Genomic DNA, 14,076 nt, shown 5'->3' with positions numbered 1-14,076 from the left:
GGTGACCTCAGGACCTTATGGGTGAACACCCAGTCCAAAAGCAGCCCTGGTGGTATCTTCTCATCTGAAGACCAGCTGAAGAGCTATGTATTAGGTGAATATCTTCTGCATTGCACCCAAAGTGTAGCTGTTGTCCTGATTTTTCAGTCATCTGGTATGAATTCAGACATTGTTTGCCTACTCCCTCAGTATCCATCAGTAATTAGATACTTCCACGAGGTTAGATGACACAAATATTTAACCCTCTCATTACACTGTTATTTCATTAAGAATGATCTCTGTCATTTCCTTGGGAATGCAGCTAGGACCTTGCCGAATATTCAGAAATAGCTACTGCCTTTGCAAAAGATGGCAGTGATAAAGGGGCTATAAGAAAGAGGGAGACAGAAAATGCAAGCTATTCAGGAGCCATGGGTGGAAGTACAAAAGTAAAAATGATATTGATCAAGCGGAAGTGTGTATAAGAAAGCACATTATTCAAGGACCTGAGAGGTAGTGGGCAATAGCAAATGTGAAAGTATGTATACATATACTTCCAGTGGAGTTGAAGGAACTTCTACTGAAGGAACTCATGGCAGTGTGGACCACTTGGTTCAGATCATTATGGGTCACTTTTCTGAAGCAAATAGAATGAAGATCTTAGTTTACCTTCCTCCAGGAGGAATCTGGTTTACACTCACTTAAACCACTACTTGTATGAATCAAACTGACATGCTTTTTGTGGTATGACAGGGAATTCACTTCAAAACCATTCCACTGCTCTGAAACAAAACACTGATGTTTTGTCTGAATCCTCCATATAGGCTGTATAGAAATCAGCAAGCAGTGAGGTGGCATTATCTGTAGTTGCAAATATAGAAAGAAACCTACAAACATTTCCAAGTGTCTATGACTAGGAAAGATGAGAGAGTCAGTTTTCCTCTTTACTGAACATGGAAGTTATACCTGACTCCCAAAAGTTTATTTGAAGCATGCCATTGCATTTTTGTTCAGATGATGATGTGGCATTGAAATGTATACTATTTTATCAGTGTTTTTTTTTTTTTTTTTTTTTTTTTTTTTTTTTTTTCAATTTTAATTTCTCTACTGTTACGCTTATCTTGATGTAAAAAAATATAAAAGTCCTTTCTCTAGGGTAATCCATGTATGGCCCCAAATATAAAAAATATACAGTAATATTATTTTCTCAAACAATACTACATCTAACAGCATAGTAGTTTTATTATTGCTATGTTCCAATACAAGTTGTTTCTCTTGCTGCTCTCAGGCAGACAAGACAAAACAAAACAAGTCTTTGAGAAGTAAAGACATACTTAAAAGGAAAGTGTACACATTTGTATCTACATATTATTCTGATAAGTCACAGGAAAAAAAAATATTGAATAATAATAAAAAACACCATAAACCAAACAGAGATAAATAAAATCATGAATAATACTGAGATAACACTTTCATTTTTTGAAATAAATGATGCCACTGTAGAAATCTATCACAACTCATTCAGCAGCTGATAAAAGGGTATCACTAATCTCTCATTCTTAAAAATACATACATACATACATACATAAAAAGTCCGTATTCAAATTCTTTTCCATTTACTTTGGACATTCACGAAACTAGTCTCATATACCATTATTCAGCATTGTGAGTATAAATACCTTTTACCCATGTCTTTGCCCTACTTCTATCTCTAAAAAATGCTTTAGAAATGGAGATGTGAGAATTACTTTTCCATTTATCCTGTCTTTCTTTCTTTGCTCTTTTCTAGGTAAAGAGGCAGCTGCAGTCCAAGAGTCTGAGTAGTGTATTCACAAAACAGGATTCACAAGATAACTGGCCTTCATCTTGGTGTTTGTCTATATATTGTGAAGATAATGGAATGTGAGGAGTTTAAATTGGCAATCTTAACTCCTTATTTTGTCTGTAAATTTATTCAGATAAACTGACATAAAACTCAGTTCTTTGGGATCACAGACAACAACTTGCTTGCAAGAAGTGCAGAATGTGAATTACTGGGTGCCTCTTATCTTCATTACAGCTCTTTACCTTTTTTTTTTTTTTTTTTTTTTTTTTTTTTCCCCAGGTTTCAGATCACAAATAACTTCAGAGAAATCTAGTGTGATCATTAAGGACTGTATGCAGCAAATGTCAGACTTACATAGCTGTAGAGCCTCGGCAGGCTTCCACAGCATGACAGCTTTAAAGCTGAAAAGTCTCAGTGCGCTATCCCAGTGAAACTCAGCCACCATCTTCCAATCTGACTGAATTGAAGCACAGAGGTGCTGTTGAAATACTACATTTAATTCAGGACATCTCTGTTCTCAGGAATAATTCACAGAGCCACTAAAAAGAGTCCAAAGGGAGCCCCATGATTTTTTTTTTTTTTTTTTCCTTCTCATGGTTAAAATGCTTCAGCTTTGCATAGTTCCATAGCATCCTTGTTCTTTTTGACTGCCACATACCAAGCTGCACGCAATTTATTCTGCACTGGCACAGAAGCAGTTTGAGATATCTCCATTTTGATTATTTTTTTTAAAGAAATCTAGAATTATTTTTAGCTTTCTATATTGAAATACAATATTAATAATTATATAAAGATATTAGTGATCAGGCATTCTCAGTCCTTGCAATAGAGTAAGGAGTAAAACAGAATCCTTTCATTAAATGATTAGATGGTTCAAAAATCTCATAATGAAATCTGCCCTCATTGCAAACTTCCATCTTTCTGAAACCAGTCCCTGTTTCTAACCAACTACATTCTGCTTTGTTTTACTATTCAAGGGATAAATGAACAATTACGCTATAAAGTTGCTTGTGCTGCTCTGTCGTCTGAGCTACATTTTTTCCTCATATGTTTACTCCACTTCTTATCCTGGGCTTGGAAAAGACATCAAGAATGTGAAGGCAGGAAGAGGAGAGATAGGGCAAAAGGAATGAGACAACCTATTCCTAACCATCTGGTTCATGAAGGACACAATTAATATATTGTTTGTTTTAACAGAAAGAGGTTTTAAAGCCTCTTTACAGAATGAGAAGGAGAGGAAGCTAATTATAACTTTAAACTTGTTCCTGGGACTTTCAGTGTCCTAGGGTAAATTCCAATAATATGTGTATATCTTATTCCTTTCACTAGTGTTTTCATAATAATGACATTAAAGTGTACTTTAAAGGGCCTGTAGCATGAAAATACTGAGGTCCACTCAAACTTTGTTTCTGATTAGACAGAATGTTTTTGTTGTATTCATGGATTTGAGTGTCCCTGCAGGCCAAAAATAACGAGAAAAAACATGTTTCTGGTTGTCTGTACCATCGCAGAAGACTTTGCTTCAAGGTAAATGGGAGTAAAGAAACAGGTTATGTTATCTGTAACCTGCATCTCAGGTTACTTGTTTCTCTGTGATGAAGAAATTTAAATAGTGCACTAGAAAAATTCAGAGAATGTTTATTGTTCTGAGCTATTCCTGTCTTAACTGCATGTAAGTCCCAATCCAGTCTCTTTTCTCTCAAAACCTTGACATCAGAGCAGCAATTTGAAATATGATTGGAAACTGTAAAGGGTTTATATCTAAATGGTTCTTTGTAAAGACATATAGATGAAAGTGCTGTTTTCTGCTACCTAGTGACATACATCTGCATTTTCCCTGTCTGATACACAAAATCTGAACTTCAGTGACTGCAAATTACATTTAAATTCACCAGTAAGATGCTATGATGGTGTCCTGGTTTCAGTTAGAACAGAGTTAATTTTCTTCCTAGTAGCTGGTAGAATGCTATGTTTTGGCTTAGGATGAGAAGAGTGCTGATAACACCCCGATGTTTTAATTGTTGCAAAGCAGTGCTTATACTAAGCCAAGGATGTCTCAGCTTCTTGCTCTGTCCTGCCAATGGGCAGGCTGGGGGTGCAGCAAGAGCTGGGAGGGGACAGACCCAGGACAGCTGACCCAAACTAGCCAAAGGGGTATTCCATACCATCTGACATCATGCTAAACAATATATAGAGGTGGCTAGCCGGGGGAGGGGGGCCGGACTGCTCGGGGTTAGGCTGGGCATCGGTCAGCGGGTGGTGAGCAATTGCATTGTGCATCACTTGCTTGTATACATTATTAGTAGTAGTACTATTATCATAATTGTTATTATTATTATTATTGTTATTATTATTATTGTTATTATTATTTTCCTGTCTTATTAAACTGTCTTTATCTCAACTCACAGGCTTCACTTTCCCATTTCTCTCCCTCATCCCAGAGAGGGAGGGGGAGGGTGAGTGAACGGCTCTGTGGTGTTTAGCTGCCGGCTGGGTTAAACCACGACAGATGGATGGACCATATTTGCCCCCCAAAACTTCCAGTAATTCATTATCCCAGGAGCCACATTTTATTTGCTAAAGCAGCACCTTGAGGTTCCACATATAATTAAAAATCTTAATTACATTGGGAATTAATGATCTTTGTAGGTCTCTTCCAAATGAACTATTCCATTTTATTCTGACAATTCTTCACTTGCAACTAATTTATTGCAATAAATTGGTAATCTCCGGTCCTGTCCTGTCCTGTCCTGTCCTGTCCTGTCCTGTCCTGTCCTGTCCTGTCCTCTCCTCTCCTCTCCTCTCCTCTCCTCTCCTCTCCTCTCCTCTCCTCTCCTCTCCTCTCTTTTCTTTTTCTTTGTATGGTTCTATCTTGGGCCAGGAGTTGGACCTAATGATTCCTGTGGGTCCCTTACAACTCAGGATATTCTCTGATTCTACGATTCTATTAAAATTATCTGTTTTGTCATAAGAAGAATCTTTTTCCACCCATTGCATAAAAATTCTGGAGCATTTTCTCACCTGCATAAACAGTGTAGTAGCTGTTAGATAAGCAATAATGAACCATTTTACACCACAGCCAACTTCATCTAACTTCTATGAGCAAGTGAAATGCACACCTTTTCTGCTGGAGATGGTTCCAGACACAAAACAGATCATTTATTCAGCACGCATCTATGAACTGCGTGATAGTACTGCACCAGCCCCATAGGATGAAGAATCGTATAAAAGGATAAGATCATTTCTGGGATCAGAATACAGTGCTGATTGGAATGATCTTAACAGCTTTACAGCAGCAGTTACAAGTTGTTTATTTTTGTCTTGAGCAAAGCTCAAGTTCTTGTAAGCCCTTTTTATAACAAAAAAGCTTGTGTAGCTGTGCTGATGCTCCAGACAATAGACGTTGAAATTTATAAAGTAACCACTTAGACTGCGTACAAATTTTCACTTTTTCTAGTTGACCTTCATGAGGAGAAGGACTCTTTGTCAGGGAGTGAAGTGATAAGACAAGGATTAATGTTTTTAAACTAAAAAAGGGTAGTTTTAGATTAGATTAGGAAGAAATTCTTCACTATGAGAGTGGAGAGGCACTGGAACAGGTTGAGCACAGAAGTTATGGCTGCCCCATCCCTGGAATTGTCCAAGACAAGGTTGGAGGGGGCTCTGAGCAACCTGGTCTAGTGTGTGGCATCCCTGCCCATGGCAGGAGGGTTGGAACTAGATGACCTTTAAGGTCCTTTCCAATCCAAACCATTCTATGATTCTAGTTTCCTATTGCCCATTTCTATAGCCTGTTGAGGTCTCTGGATGGCAGCATGACACTTTGGTGTATCAGTCAATCCTCCCTGTTTTGTATCATCTGCAAACTTGTTGAGGGTATGCTCTTCCCCAGATCCAGATTATTAATGAGAAGTTAAACATGGCTGGACTCTGTATCTATCCCTGGGGTACACCACTAGTTATTGACCTCCAACTCGATTTTGTGCCAGTAATCACCACCCTCTGTACCTGGCATTCAGCCAGTTTTTAATCCACCTTGCTGACTGTTCCTCCAGTCCATGCAGCAACAGCTTGTCTATGAGGATTTTATAGGGGATAGTGTCAAAGGCCTTACTGAAGTGAAAGTAGACAATACCTACTGTTCTTCCCTTATCCACCAGGTCACTTATTTCACTTTAGAAGTTTATCAGGTTGATCAAGCATGATTTCCCATTGTTGAATCCACACTGACTACTCCTGATGATTTTCTTCTTCTTCGTGGACCCAGAAATGACTTCAAGGACAAGTTTCTCCATCACCTTCCTAGGGATCGAGGCAAGGCTGAGCAGCCTATAGTTCCCCAAGTCTCCATTCTTTAACCTTTTTGAGGATAGGAGTGATAATTTTTGAGTATAAGACTGTCATGTGTTTTCCTCCAGTATGCAGGCACTGACTGATTAATGACTGATTTTTTGGTATGAAGGGAAGGTCACTCACAACTAAAGAATGCTGTCATAACAAATGATTGTGAAGAAAATAGTACCTGTAATTTCTAAGTGTTCAGTATACGTTCAAAATAAAACATCTATTTCATAAACTATTCTCAAATCAAAAAGTCTTAAAATTCTTCAAAAACATTAACAGAAAAATAAATCAATTTTATGATGTCTTCAACTTCAGATTTACTTTTAATGAATTTCTACAAATACTTACCTTTTTTGTGAGTGCTTTCCATCTGCAGTCCTTTTTATTCCACTTAATGAACTGGGATCTCTCTCCACATCTGCCTTTCTTTATATGCTAGGTCATCAGATAGCTTGTGATTAATATAGATTGATCTTTGCTTATCTGTTATACTGAGTGTGTTGATGAACAGCCAATGAAAGAAGTTACCTTACCATCCAGTTCTTTAGCCCACTAAATACGTAAGGGATTTGCATGCGTACACTTCACATCCCCACTGAGTATTTTAGTCACTGGTCTCTTAGCTATTAGAAAGAAGCTCCTCCAGCTAGTTGTACAAGAATGAAATGACCTATGTTACATGGTTGGCTTAGCATGTGTTCATGATGAAGGAAAGAGAAAATTCTTGTAAGACTTATTCCTTGCTGTTTTCTCATCCTTCTTTGTTGACTACTTCAGTTCCAGTATTTCAACATCTTCACAGAGTACCCACAGAGAGCCCATAACTTCAGGTTACAAATTCTACACTTATTTCAACCTATTATTTCATTTCCCTGCCTACAAAACTCAAGTCTCCTAAGATTTCCAAACATTAACAATTAAACACATAATTTGTTTGTTTACAAAAACAAAGTAAAAAAATTACAAACAAAACAAACAATTAAACTAACTGCTTAATTTAATTGACACAGGTATCTAATCTAAGAGAAAAAATAATATTTTAAAAATATTTTTTTTACCCTAAATTAATTCTTTCTTGTCATGTGCTTCTTGTCTATGTTGCTAAAAATAGGTCCTTGTTGTTTTGTTTTGTATTGTTTTGTTTTTTTTTGTTTGTTTGTTTGTTTGTTTGTTTGTTTGTTTTTGTCCAAAAGTAGAGTGGTAGGACAGATGATAATGTGTGATATTTTTAATTTATATGTCACCTTTCTTTCTGTTCTTAATCTTTTTTTCTAATTGAGAATTTGTTTCCTTTGATTTCTTCATAAGAATGTGGGATTTCAGGATATCTATGGTAAATGTAGAAGTTGTTATTATTTCAAATTTATTGTTAGCCTGAATGCTTATCTTAGATATTTATTTTGTAAGTTGATGACTAAATCATTGATAATTGGATTTTTAGTTTGAACTGTTGGTTTGGATGATAATAATTGAACTTGTAACCATGGTAATTGCTCAATACATCTCTTCTGCTATTAAGCACTTTATAAATATGAAAGAGAGTATTTGCTGTCCATATAACAGTCACTCAACCTTGTAGGAGCTACAGACATTCATAAAGTGTTTATTAAACTTAACAAGGACTGGGAGCATTTTAAAGTGAGTGACATTTTAGAATTATAGCCAGTAAAAACAAAAATATGTTTTCTCATTGATGTTCAAGTTATGTATTATAGAAATTTCCTGACTTAGGTGTAATTCTAGTCTTGAATTATGACCAACAGCAGTATGGATGACCAGTGGGAGATATGGACTAGATGTCCGGAATACCATGGAGATATGTGGGGACCTGCATATTTAATTGTAGCTATGGTGGTTTTACCTTGCTGGATGGCTTAACTCCACCACAACTGCTATGTCACCCCCTTTCCTCAAAGGGAAAGGGGGAGAAAATACAACGTAAGGAGTTCAAGGGTTGAGATAAGGACAGGGAGATCACTCAAAAATTATCACGATCAGAACGGGCTCAGCATAGGGAGATTACTATAATTTATTGTCTATCACTAGCACACTAGAACAGTCAGAAACAAACAAACAAAACAAAACAAAACAAAAAAACAGTCTAAAAACACCTTCCCCCCTATTCAACCTCTTCTACGTCCTCCCCCAAGTGGTGCAGGGGAATGGGGAATGGGGGCTACAGTCAGTCCCTAAAGTCTCTGCTGCTCTTTCATGGTCATTCTCTGCTCCTGCTCCACGTGGGGTCCCTCCCATGGAGTCATTCCTGAACTCATCCTGTGTGGGCTTCCCAAAGGCAGCAGCTCTTTAAGGATTGCCTCCACATGGCTCCGTACCACGGGGTCCATCTGTCAGGAGCAAACTGCTCCAGCACAGGTCCCCCATGGGCAGCAGCTCCCCCCAGATTCCCTGCTCCTGTGTGGGCTCCTCTCCACAGGCCGCAGCTCCAGCCTGGAGCCTGCTCTTGCAGGGGCTCTCCATGGGCTGCAAACTCCTCCAAGCCACATCCACCTGCTCCATCAGGGGCTCCTCCATGGGCTGCAGTGTGGAGATCTGCTCCATGTGGAATCCATGGGCTGCAGGGGGGCAGCCTGCTCCACCAGGGGCCTCTCCACAGGCTATAGGGGAACTTTTTTTCCAGTGCCTGGAGCACCTCCTGCCCTCCTTCTGCACTGAACCTGGGGTCTGCAGGGCTGGTTCTCACTCCTCTCTCTCCCAGCTGCTGTTGTGCATTATTATTATTATTATTATTATTATTATTATTATTATTATTATTATTATTATTAATTTAAAATAATAATGATAATGATAATGATAATGATAATGATAATGATAATGATAATAATTTTGTCTTTCTTAAATCTGCTCTCACAGAGGTACAAACAACACCACTTATTGTCCTGGCTCACCAGCAGCAGGTCCCTTTGGAGCTGTCTGAAACTGGCCCTTAGCTAACATGGGGCAGCTTCTGGATTCTTCTCACAGAGACCATCCCCGCAGCTTTCTTGCTACCAAGTCCTTGCCATCTAAACCCAGTACAGTAGCACAGAATCCAATTAGATGATAAACAATCAGATAAACTACCATTATATAAGAAACTATATATTAATACAGATATTATATTATTACAACAAACTATCACCCTTTGGGAAGGATCAAAAGAAGAAAAAAATCATAAACTTCTTGAATGAAGAAACTTTTCTGTTACTCATCCTTAGATCTGGAAATTGGATTTTCACTGGATAGTTCAGGAAAGGAGAGTAATATTTTGTTCATTTGTTTTTGGTAATATTTTTTTACAAGTAAATTTACAGTGTTGTCAACAGGAGATAGATTGTAAAATTTACTCTTAGAGTAGGTGAACCAGGGGCGAGCAGGGGTTGTCCTCACTAGAAAGAAAACAACAACAAAAACTTGAATACATTTTTGATGCATTTGTATGTTTAGCTCTCAATTAATACCATTTTCTAGAGTGAGGAAATGCTCTTAAAATAAAGTTGTGTGTAAAGTAGAAAAACCTTCTGAAAACCATGTATGTAAAAGAAAAGACAAACCCAAAACCCATACAGTACAACCTTGAACTCAGTTCAGGAGGTTGTACTATATGGTTAAAATAGATCTTACCTTTTCCACATGTGTATGCTATGGTGTTCATAAAAAACTGATGCACACAAGGTCATTTATATTCTGTATTCTTTGCTCAAAAGTAAAAGATTAAGTAAACTATGTGTTTCTGCATGTGAAAATGCCACTTTATTTTCATTTGCTAAGTGCCCATTTTTGTTTCAGATGATCAGATAAGTGACATTTGTCAATCATTTTCAGAGTCTTGTATATGATCAGAGAAAGAATGCACTGTTTCCCCAGTTATTTTTTCTCTCCTCCTCTCCTTCACCAAAAGATGGTCAAGCATTAAAATAAAACAACAGCAAGCAAACAAAGAGTTTTGTTTTGTATCACATCACAGAATAAGATATTTCTTAGGAAAAAATAATTCAACTATTTTAATTCACTAATTATTTTATATTCTATTTTTTTCTTATCAGACAAGGTTCTGACAACTCAGCAGATCTCTTTCAGTACTGTAAATATATGTCTGTTTTGGGCTCCACAATATAGAAAGTTATAAAACTATCAGATAGTGTCCAAAGGAGGGCTACAAAGATAGTGAAGGGTCTGGAGGGGAAGACATAAAAAGATTGGCTGAGGTACTTTGGTTTGCTCAGTCTAGATAAGAAGAGACTGAGGGAAGGCCTCATGGCAGCCTACAGCTTCTTCACAAGGGAAGGCAAGGGAGTCTTCGATCTCTTCTCTCTGGTGACCAGCAATAGGACTGAAGGGAACAGCATGAAGTTGTGTCAGGGGAGATTCAGGTTAGATGTTAGGAAAGATTCTTCACAGAGAGGGTAGTGGGTTACTAGAACAGGCTCCCCAGGGAAGTGTTCCTGGAACCAGTCCTGCTGGAGTTCCAGAATCATTTGGACTATGCTCCCAGAAATATGTTTTGATTTTTGGGTGGTTTTGACTTGGGGCAGGAATTGGACCCAATGATCCTTTTGTGTCCCTTCCAACTTGGAATGTTCTCTGATTCTGTGATTCTGTGAATCTTGGGTGGTCTGTGATAACAGGAAACTAGTCAATGTTATATTGATCTACAAGAAGGGCACAAGAAAAGACCAAGGAAAGTAAAGACCTGGAAAAGTTATGGAGAAAATTAATGTGAGTGCCAAGGGATCTGGATAGAATGGATTAATGAGCCACCTCCAATTGCATGGCATTTGGCAAGGCTAAACTCTGGATGTTGCACTTGGCTCATAACAACCCCATGCAGTGGTATAGGCATGAGGGAAAAAAGTGTCTGGAAAGTTGCCCAGCAGAAGAGGATTTCTGGGCATTGGTTGACAGCTGGCTGAATCTCAGCTGGCTGAACCTCAGAACCTGGAATCTTGGCTTGTATCAGAAATAGTGTGGCCAGCAGGACTAGGGAAGTGATTGTCCCTCTGTACTCAGCACTGGTAAGACCACACCTCAAGTACTGTGTTCAGTTTCCAGCTCAACAATACAAAATAAAATAAATAAATAAATAAATATTCAGTAGCTGGAACACATTGTTTTGGACTTACTTGACAAGGTTTTGGTAGTGGATTGATCTCTAGGAGATGAATCCAGTAGCTGCCCTTTGTTCAAAGGGAATCACCAATGGCCAAAGCTGAACCTATTTGTGCCTCTGTGAGAGCATATTTAAGAAAGAAAAAAAAACACTGCACAACAGCATCTGGGACAGAGGAGTGAGAAGATGTAGAGACAGAACCCTGCAGACAGCAGGATCAGTGAAGAAGGAAAGGGAGGAGATCCTGTAGATGCAGTGAATATGTAGGAGCAGCAGAGATGAAGTTTTATGGACTGACCACAACTTCCATTACCTATTCTCCTGCACTATTCAAGGGGAGGAGGTAAAAGAGGGTGGAGGTGGGGGAAGGTGGTTTTAGTTTGCTTGTGGTTTCTCACTGCTCCAGCTTGATAGCAATAGGTAATAAATTACATGAATCTCCCTATGCTGAGTCTGTTTTTCCCATGATGATAATTGTCCTTATCTCAACCCATTAGCCTGTTTTCATCATATTCACCGTATTTTCTCCTCCTGTTCTGTAGAGGAGAGTGAGAGATCAACACGGTAGAGCTTATCTGTCTATCAGTGTGAAGCCACCACAGTTGCTGAGAGAACAGCAAAGAAGCTGATGAAGGGACTAGAAAACAAGACATGAGGAGTGGCTGAGAGAACAAAGGTTGTTTAGTCTGGAGAAAAGTCCCCTCCCTGAAGGGAGACCTCATTGACCTCTACAACTACCTGAAGGGAGGTTGCAGCAAGGTGTGTGGATCTCTTTTCTCGGGTGACAAGCAATAGGATGTAAGGAGTTGGCCTCAGGTTGCTTCAGGGAAGGTTTAGATTGGATATCAGAATTTCTTCACAGAAAATGTTGTTAGGCATTGAAACAGGCTGCCCAAGGAAATAGAGTTGCCAGCCCTAGAGGTATTTAAGAAATGCTGATGTGGTGCTTAGGGATATGATTTAGTGGTGGACTTGTTAGTATTAGGTTGATGGTTGGAACTGGAGATCTTAAGGATCTTTTCCAACCTAAGTGATTATGAAGAGAAAGTCCTTTATTAGTAATTTAATCTTCTATAGTAAGATCATCTGCTTAATGGATGGATGGTAGATGTAATCTTTCTGGATTCAAGTAAGACCTTTGATACCATACTTCAAAGTACCCTTCTAGACATATTGTCCAACTGTGAGATGAACAGGTTCATGCTATGCTGGGTGACGAGCTGGCTCAATGGTAGAGTTCAAAGTTTTCTACTGAATGGAGATACATATAAATGGCAGCTAGTCATTAGTGGTGTTTCCCAGTGCTCAATTTTAGGACCAATTCTGTTCTTCATTTTTATCAATGATCTGTATGCAGGAGTGGAATGCATCCATAGCAAGTTCGCTGATGATACTAAACTGGAAGATGCTGTTGACTCTCTTCAGGGATGAGAGGCCTTGCAGAGAAATTTAGATAGATTGGAGCATCAGTCAATCATCAATGACATTAAACTCAACAAAGGAAAATGATGGATTCTACAAGTGGGATGTAGTAATGCCAGACGCAAATACAGATTAGGAGATGAGTGGCTGGAGAACAGTTCAGTGAAAAAGGATCTGGTGGTGCTATTTGACAATAGGCTTAACATGAATCAGAAGTGTTCCTTGGCAGCCAAGAGGACAAATCACATTTCAGGGTGCATTATACATAGCAGAGACAGATGGTCAAAAGAGGTCATTTACCCAATTACATTGAGCATTGATGCGGCCTTACCTTGAGTATTGCATGTAGTTTTGGGATCCATGAGAATCCCAGATCCATATAAGAAGGATTTAAGGTCCTGGAAAGTGTCCAGAAGAAGGCAAAAAAGCTGTAAGGCATGTCCTATGAGTAGAGGCTGAGAACATTTGGGTTGTCTAGTCTAGAGAAAAGAGGCTAAGCTCTCTAAAACTTCCTGAGGAGGTGAGGTAGAGATGGAAGTACTCTTTCCTCTCCCTGGTTACCAATGATAGAATGTGAGAGAACAGCACAAAGCTGCACCAGGGGAGTTTCAGACCAGAGTTTAAGAAATTTTTCTTTATTACAAGGGTGTTCAAGCACTGGAACAGGCTTCCTAGCAATTTTGTTGATCTCCCATACTTTCCAGTGTTCAAGAAGTATTTGGATAATGCCCTTAATAACATGCCTTAACTTTTGGTTAGCCTTGAAGTGCTCAGGTAGTTGGTCTTGACCTTTGAATGTCCGTTCTAAGTGAATTGTTCTACTCTATACAAATGACTATTAAAATATGTATACACAGTACAAAGTAGGTGTCATATTTGATTCAGAATCATAGCTGGTTTCATACCTGTATCATTAATGTTTCTTTAGCTAACTTTGATTTACTTCGATTTATCATTTTGTCTTATCTGTTCCATCAGTGAGAGTTGCTTTAGCTCACATCACCAAAAAATTAATTATTGTAAAATCTTATTTGTTGCCATTTCATAATTATTTCCTATAATTACCTTCCCATAAAGTAATTTGCATCCAAAGCAAAATAATGGAACACTAACAAAATAAATATTAAAGACTAATATATATATATATATATGTATATAAGGGAATCTGATGTATTCTTCCTATAAACTTCAAGATGGCCTAAACACATACTAGTGAAAAAAAAAATAAAAAAATTATGTAGTTAAATCATCATTACTTATGTGAGGTATCTATTTGATATCAGTGAAACTGAAATGTTGAGCAATGTAGTCTTACGGTTAATATGTACAAATTCCATTGACAGATATTACAGTTTTATGTTACATAGTCTGCAGAATGGTTTAATAATATCACCTTGCC

The 14,076-nt window shown here is 38.2% G+C and overlaps 1 long non-coding RNA gene across 1 annotated transcript in view; it reads left to right on the top strand.

Annotated features, from left to right (window-relative positions):
- The first annotated feature begins 4,033 nt into the window (after positions 1–4,033).
- LOC311434514 overlaps positions 4,034–14,076 on the top strand; it is a 339,184-nt gene continuing 329,141 nt past the window's right edge. The window contains exon 1 of the long non-coding RNA XR_014691561.1: positions 4,034–4,063. This is a non-coding gene — a long non-coding RNA (uncharacterized lncRNA). The remainder of the gene's footprint in view (positions 4,064–14,076) is intronic.

The sequence above is a fragment of the Aythya ferina genome, assembly GCF_964211825.1.
Source record: "Aythya ferina genome assembly, chromosome: 1".
Taxonomy (NCBI): domain Eukaryota; kingdom Metazoa; phylum Chordata; class Aves; order Anseriformes; family Anatidae; genus Aythya; species Aythya ferina.
Note: the sequence above shows the minus strand (reverse complement) of the source record. Positions and strands in the feature narration are given on the sequence as shown.